This window comes from Triticum urartu, unplaced genomic scaffold (genome assembly GCF_056163025.1).
Source record: "Triticum urartu cultivar PI428250 unplaced genomic scaffold, HENAU_Tu73 scaffold1, whole genome shotgun sequence".
Taxonomy (NCBI): Eukaryota; Viridiplantae; Streptophyta; class Magnoliopsida; order Poales; family Poaceae; genus Triticum; species Triticum urartu.
In genome coordinates this window covers 12106705-12115206 of record NW_028259461.1, presented here as the reverse complement: position 1 = coordinate 12115206, position 8502 = coordinate 12106705, and positions in this window count along the sequence as shown.

The window sequence follows — 8502 nt, the reverse complement described above, 5'->3', positions numbered from 1 at the left end:
GAATCAGGGTTTTGGGCATAAAGATTCCATTGACCCGTCAAAAGGGGTCCCAACCCCTGGGGATAGGGTAATACATCTAAGAAATTATTCCATCGAACGTACTCCCCCCTGGATGCGGGAATAGCAACATGAACTAAATGTCCTGTCCAAGCCAAAGAACTTACCCCGAAAAGTCCTGACAAATGATGATTGAGACGAGATTCCGCGTTTTTGAACCACGAAAGGCTTGGTTTCCATTTGGGTTGTAGATGTAACCAACCCGCTATTAAGGACAGCGTAGAAAGAAATAATAGAAAAAGAGCTCCAGTATAAAGATCCTCATTGGTGCGTAATCCTATTGTATACCACCACTGATAAACTCCAGAATAAGCAATATTCACTGGACCAGCAGCACCTCCTCGAGTAAAGGCTTCCACAGCGGGTTGACCAAAATGAGGATCCCAAATCGCATGAGCAATAGGTCTTACGTGTAAAGGATCCTGTATCCATGATTCAAAATTTCCTTGCCAAGCTACATGAAACAGATTTCCGGACGTCCATAGAAAGATTATTGCTAATTGCCCAAAGTGAGAAGCAAAAATGTTCTGATAAAGACGTTCTTCAGTAATATCATCATGACTTTCGAAATCATGTGCGGTAGCAATACCAAACCAAATACGACGAGTAGTGGGGTCCTGAGCTAAGCCTTGGCTAAACCTGGGAAATCTTAATTCCATAATGCCTTTCAAATCCTCCTAGCCACTATCCTACTGCAATAATTCTCGCTAAGAAGAATGCCCATGTCGTGGCAATTCCACCCAGAAGGTAATGGGTTACTCCTACAGCGCGTCCTTGTATAATGCTCAAGGCTCTAGGCTGAGTAGCAGGAGCAACTTTTAATTTGTTATGAGCCCAAACGATAGATTCAATGAGTTCTTGCCAATAACCACGGCCGCTGAATAAAAACATTAAACTGAAGGCCCAGACAAAATGAGCACCTAAGAAAAAAAGACCATATGCAGATAATGAAGAACCATAAGACTGAATGACTTGCGATGCCTGTGCCCACAAGAAATCTCGAAGCCACCCATTAATCGTAATGGAACTCTGTGCAAAGTTTCCCCCTGTAATATGAGTTACCACCCCTTGATCACTTATAGTACCCCAAACATCCGACTGCATTTTCCAACTGAAATGGAAAATGACTACCGAAATTGCATTGTACATCCAGAATAAACCTAAGAAAACATGATCCCAGGCGGATACTTGACATGTTCCCCCTCGGCCAGGCCCATCGCAAGGAAAGCGAAAACCTAGATTTGCTTTATCGGGTATCAAACGGGAACTCCGAGCAAATAAAACACCTTTCAAAAGTATTAATACAGTCACATGTATGGTAAATGCATGAATGTGATGGACTAAAAAATCTGCGGTTCCTAATGGAATAGGTAACAAAGCCACTTTGCCACCTACTGCTACTAACTCGCCGCCTCCCCACGTTAAGCTAGTACTTGTTGTTGCACCAGGAGCTGTTACGCCAGGCGCAGTAGCATGGATATTTTGTACCCATTGAGCAAAGATAGGTTGTAATTGTATGGCAGTATCCGAAAACATATCTTGTGGACGGCCTAAAGCACTCATGGTATCATTATGAATGTACAAGCCAAAACTGTGAAAACCTAGAAATATACATACCCAGTTAAGGTGGGATATGATTGCATCGCGGTGTCTAAGGACGCGATCTAATAGATCGTTGTATCGAGTAGTTGGATCATAGTCTCTTACCATAAAAATTGCTGCATGTGCAGCAGCACCGACTATTAGAAATCCGCCAATCCACATGTGGTGTGTGAACAAGGAAAGTTGTGTACCATAGTCAGTAGCTAGGTATGGATAGGGAGGCATAGAATACATATGATGAGCTACAACAATGGTTGTAGAGCCTAGCATAGCTAGGTTAAGAGATAATTGAGCATGCCATGACGTTGTTAAGATTTCATAAAGACCCTTATGGCCTTGTCCTGTAAATGGGCCCTTGTGAGCCTCCAAAATATCTTTAAGTCCATGGCCAATACCCCAATTGGTCCTATACATATGACCTGCGATTAGGAAAAGAATAGCAATAGCTAAATGATGGTGCGCAATATCGGTCAGCCAGAGACCACCGGTTACTGGATCTAGTCCTCCGCGAAAAGTCAGAAATTCTGCGTATTTGGACCAATTTAAAGTGAAAAAAGGGGTTGCTCCTTCGGCAAAACTAGGATAAAGTTGAGCCAAAAGGTCCCGATTCAAGATAAATTCATGAGGAAGTGGTATCTCTTTAGGATCCACCCCAGCGTCAAGAAATTGGTTAATTGGTAAAGATACATGAATTTGGTGCCCCGCCCAAGAAAGAGACCCAAGTCCTAATAATCCCGCTAAGTGGTGATTCAACATGGATTCTACATCTTGGAACCAGGCCAATTTGGGAGCGGCTTTGTGATAATGGAACCAACCAGCAAAAAGCATTAACGCTGCAAAAATCAATGCACCAATTGCAGTACAATAGAGTTGTAATTCACTAGTTATTCCAGATGCTCGCCAAAGCTGAAAAAAACCAGAGGTTATTTGGATTCCTCGGAAACCCCCGCCTACATCACCATTCAATATTTCTTGCCCTACTATAGGCCAAACTACCTGAGCACTGGGTCCAATGTGAGTAGGATCACTTAGCCATGCTTCATAATTGGAAAAACGGGCGCCATGAAAGTACATGCCACTCAACCAAAGAAAGATAATGGAAAGTTGCCCGAAATGAGCACTAAAGACTTTTCGAGAAATCTCCTCCAAATCACCAGTATGACTATCGAAATCGTGAGCATCAGCATGTAGGTTCCAGATCCAAGTGGTAGTATCAGGGCCCTTAGCTAGTGTTCTTGAGAAATGGCCGGGTCTGGCCCATTCCTCAAAAGATGTTTTTACAGGATCCCTATCCACAACAATTTTTACTTCTGGTTCCGGCGAACGAATAATCATTAAGTCCTCCTCTTTCCGGACAAGACATACAAAGAGACCCGCCAACTGTCTTTTTAGTGAATCTTTGAAAGATATATATTTTGAAAGATAGATTTTGAAAGATAGATTTTGAAAGATAGATATTGTGATTAGTTCTTTTCTTTACTATCTACCATCCTTCTATTTTTTTTTAGTTATTCACTGGAGCAATTATATATTGAAGTCAATCCGAGGCAAGTGTTCGGGTCTATTATGACATAAAGATTAGGTGCCTAACGGACATTGTTTATCTTGAAAAACAAATATTTCTCGACGTAAGAAAAAAATCTTTTTTATTTTTAATTTAAGAAACTAGTGTATTTTTTTTGAGGGCATAAGCTCCTATCTATATCTACTTTCCTTGAGCATAATATAGGGTTTTTTATTTGATTCTAAATTCCAAGATAACTCATTAGAATTATTAATAAGATGGTCCTAATATATTAGCAATATTTAGATTGCCCCCTCTTTTTATTCACTTTATTACTTCTATTCTAGACCCTATCCCTATGGTTTATTCTTATGAAATATCATATAAAATAGAAGGTATAAGAAATGGATATAATGAAATTCTTGATTCGATCTTACGACCTAATTTATTTGATTAATGGATCAACAACCAAACCACCCATTTTATGAAAAAGAAGGAGCATGGTCTTATTCAAATTCAAAGCGCTTCGTAATCTTCAACCAGTTCTGTGCTTCAATATAATTTCCCGGAGTAAGCGCTATAGCTTGTTTCCAATATTCAGCAGCTTGATCAAACCAAGCTTCCGCAATTTCCGAATCACCCTGTAGAATGGCCTGTTCTCCTCGGTCGGAATAGGAAGTTCCTTCCCTTAGAACCGTACTTGAGAGTTTCCTACCTCATACGGCTCAGAAATTGCTATCTGAATTTCCCCTATCTTAACTGAATTCGATTTATCAAAAATCGATCCAATTTGTTCTTGGGTTAAGCAGAAGAAATTAATTACCTAAGTTTCAAACCCTAATTTTTATCAATAATCAGTTTGATCTTTTTTCCCACCTTCAGAAGAATGAAGCATAGATAGATATAGAGCCTTCGTTCAAATTTTCTGAGAGGTAACTATCCCGGTTTCATATATGAAATCTCTATAGAATCCTTGAAAAAGACTTTTTTCCATAAGAAAGAAAAAAGAACTTACTATCTTTGGGATCTGATACTACACCGCTGCTTAATCCCTTAGTGGATCGGCTCTATTACATAAGCGGATTCCTAAATTTTGCCCCATATCATGGGATAAGTAAGCAGTTTTTTTTAGTTGTATCGACCCAGTCGCTCACTAATTGATCTTTACGGTGCTTTCTCTATCAATTTGAGAAACTTTATCCATAGAGTAGTAGTATAGGCCATACTTTCTTCGTTTTTTGATTCTCGTGAAGTGTCCTTCCTTCCTACAGCTGATAGGGAAAAATCGTTGTTTTTACGATCCCTATGTAGAAAGCCCTTTTTTTCTAGTATTTACTAGAAAATTTGATCCTCTCTTTTTTTTTTTTCTTTCTATAGTGGAGATAGTCGCACGTAATGACAGATCACGGCCATATTATTAAAAGCTTGCGGTAAGAAGGGGTTTCGTTCTAGTGCCCGGAAATAATATTCCAAAGCCTTTGTATGCTCTCCATTGCTTGTGTGTATAAGGCCTATGTTATAGAGTATATAACTTCGATCATAGGGATCGATTTCTAGTCGCGTAGCTTCATAATAATTTTGCAAAGCTTCCGCATAATTTCCTTCGGATTGAGCCAACATCCGTTACGGTCGTTCATTCTATTCAAAAAATCTCCGTTCCAAAACCGTACATGAGGTTTTCATCTCATACGGCTCCTCCCTTCTGTACATAATAGTACTAAGCGAAATAATCTATAGAATCAAAATAGAATTAGTCCCGTCTCATTATGAACCGAAAGGGGCTGGTATTTTTCCAAGAAATCTCTAGCCAACCTTCCCACAAGAGGTTTTTCTTAACACCAATGAATTCTATTAATGCTAGAGGAAAACGATAGCTCCAATAATTTCTTTGTTCTCAACGCCTCCTATTTAGAGGAATTAGCTACTTCAACGATCTTTGATGGTTATAGGGGTATCCAAAGTACAAACCTGATGGTTGTTTGTTATCCCAACCATTCTTCCCAGCCCTGATACCGATCAGGAAAGGGGTAATTTCTAACAAAGTTTTTCTCTTGTTGATTCCTATTTCTAGGTGTAGTGCTTTTCTCCCCTATGCTGCCTACGGATACTAATAGAGTAGGATTGGCCTGTAATCCATACCATACCATATCCTGTAGGTGTAACCTTTCGCTCAATACTCAAATCTACAATTGAAGTATCTGAAGCCGCATCAATCGAGGATACACGACGGAAGGAATTGTTAGTTCGCCTCACCTTCCCGAAGCGTGGGTTTGTTTGCTTTACAAATTTGGTTCTCTCTATGCCAACCCCCCTCTCTTTTTCGTAAGACTGAGGTATAGGTAGGGCTAAAAAAAAGCAAAAAAAAGAGTCAAATCGCACCATCTCTATAATAAGTAAATGCCTTTTTTTCTCCTGAGGTTGTCGGAATTATTCGCAATAAAATATTGGCTACAATTGAGGAGGTCTTATCAATGAAATTTCCATTTCCACGGGATCTAGGCATAATTCCCAACCCATTCTATATAGAATTGTTTTCATTCCTTCACAAAATAACATAAAAACAAACACATTCGATTCTTATAATTATAAATAGATTGATCCATATGCTCTACTCTAAATCCATATGCTTTAAATGGATAAGAGAGATATGGATTTTCCGCTCAGCTCAAATTGTATCCTTTTCCTTCTGCTTGGACACGAAGAGATATGAAATATTTGACTAAGACTGGATTTCATTCCACTTTCCTATTTCTGAACAACAACTTATGTTATCAACTATTTCGTGTTTTCAAAGTTATTAATTGTCTCATACCCTATTTTTGATTTCGATAGTATGGTGTAGCGTATCTTATGCAAACGGAATTCTAAGGTTTCTTTATTTTATTATGCAATAAGAAGAATTCTTCCATTTTCTTTTTCTTTAGTTGCGGGAAAACCCAAATTAAAACTTTTATTTTATAGCGAGCGCAATTTCTAGTAAAAAATCCTGTATCCTTCCACTTAGATCAAAAGGAATTTTTCCAATAGAACTATGGAACCCCCGAGTGGTTGCGGTTGTACCTGTACTGCAGGAATAAGAAAACTCGCTATTCACTCAGTTTATTTTCCATAATAAGTTATGTAGGAGAGATGGCCGAGCGGTTCAAGGCGTAGCATTGGAACTGCTATGTAGACTTTTGTTTACCGAGGGTTCGAATCCCTCTCTTTCCGTTTTTCTTAATTCATCAACGTTAAGGATCACAATGTATCAAATCAAATAACAATTTTTTCCAGCAATAATATAATATCTTATATTATCTTATTTTGATTTAATAGAAATTAGAAATTCTCTATAGCAAATTACTGTGGTATGTAAAATACACATAGAGGAAAAAAGAAAAAAGGATCCTAATCCTAGGGTTAATCAATTTTAGCTAGTTGATGGGAAAATACAAATTAATGGTAATGGTCTTAGGGCGATTTAGTTCGGGGAAAGGGGAAGGGGAAGAAAATTCTATGAACCTTTCCTTTTTTCGTTAAGTTCAAGTCTGACGAGAGTAATATTCTACAACTAACAACTCATTTATTTTGAGACCGACCCACTTCCTATCTAGGATTTTATTTACTAGTCCTTTATATTCCAACGTGTCAATCGCCAAATGCTTTGGCAATTTCCCCGGGTCCGATGAAGCAATATAATTTTGAACCAGACCTTTTGATCTTTGGTTATCTTTCGTAGTAATAATATCTCGGGGTTTGCAACGAAAACTTGGTATATTGACTATACGACCATTAACTAAAATATGTCTATGGTTGACTAATTGGCGGGCCCCAGGAATGGTTGAAGCCATACCCAATCGAAAAAGGATATTATCCAAACGCATTTCAAGTAATTGTAGTAAAACCTGGCCTGTTGACCTTTTTGCTTTTCCAGCGATATGTACATATCTAAGTAATTGTCGTTCTGTCAGACCATAATGAAAACGCAATTTCTGTTTTTCTTGAAGACGAATACGATATTGCTCCTTTTTCCCAGAATTGAATTTTTTTTTAAGATTACTTCCGGATTTAGGTGTTTTTCTAGTGAGTCCTGGTAAAGCTCCCAGACGGCGTATTTTTTTTAAACGAGGTCCTCGATAACGGGACATGAAGACTCCTTTTTTTATTTTATTGAAATTTCATTTTACACAATTAATTTCATTGTATTTACATTACAGAATACATCGAAATTAAAACTGAATTAAACTACAGGATAAACAGAGTAAAATCAACTAAAGTACCCCAAAAAATGGAATTTCATCAAAATCTTTTTTTTTTGTATATATATTATTTATTTTATTGTTTTGTATCTAGCAAAATTGTAAGGTAAAAAACATAAAAGATCCTGGATTCTCCATTTAATTCGGAAAAAAAGAGATTCTTGTTCGTAGAACATCGATAGAGAAAAAAAAGCCGACTATCGGATTTGAACCGATGACCCTCGCATTACAAATGCGATGCTCTAACCTCTGAGCTAAGTGGGCTTACATAACGGAAATAGTGTAACAAATAGAAATAGGTATAGTATAGGAAATCCGTAAAATCTCAGATATTAGTTATTAATCTTAGCTATTAACTAGTTCTAAATTTGAAGTTATACTTATAAAAATAAAAAAATACTAAAACTTCTTAAAGATAAAGTTAGCTTGATATGCTTAACTATAGGATATTAAAAAATAAAATTATAGAATTTATTGGTATTTTCATTCGATCATTATAGACTTTATTATTTGTTAATAATTTGAGGATTAATATTTCACTAAGGGGAACATAGAGTCAGAGTAAATAAAATTGCTAATTCTGATTAGAAAAAAAGAATAAATATCAAGCGTTATAGTATAATTTTGAATACTATAAAAAAGTAAGACGGGAGGTGGGGGAGATAAAAACTTTTGGATATATTGATTCGGATTGAATTGCAAATACATCAAGGATAGAATCAATTCAATTCTGAATTGCAATAAGCAAGCGAGGTCTCTCAAATAGAGTCGAACTGAACTGCTAGACTACGTTGAGTGATGAACTCAATGATTCAAAAAAAAAACTAAGAGATGGATGAAATTACACAAGGAATCCTGGTCTCAAAGAAGAGGGAAATGGGGATATGGCGAAATCGGTAGACGCTACGGACTTGATTGTATTGAGCCTTGGTATGGAAACCTGCTAAGTGGTAACTTCCAAATTCAGAGAAACCCTGGAATTAAAAAAGGGCAATCCTGAGCCAAATCCGTGTTTTGAGAAAACAAGGGGTTCTCGAACTAGAATACAAAGGAAAAGGATAGGTGCAGAGACTCAATGGAAGCTGTTCTAACGAATCGAGT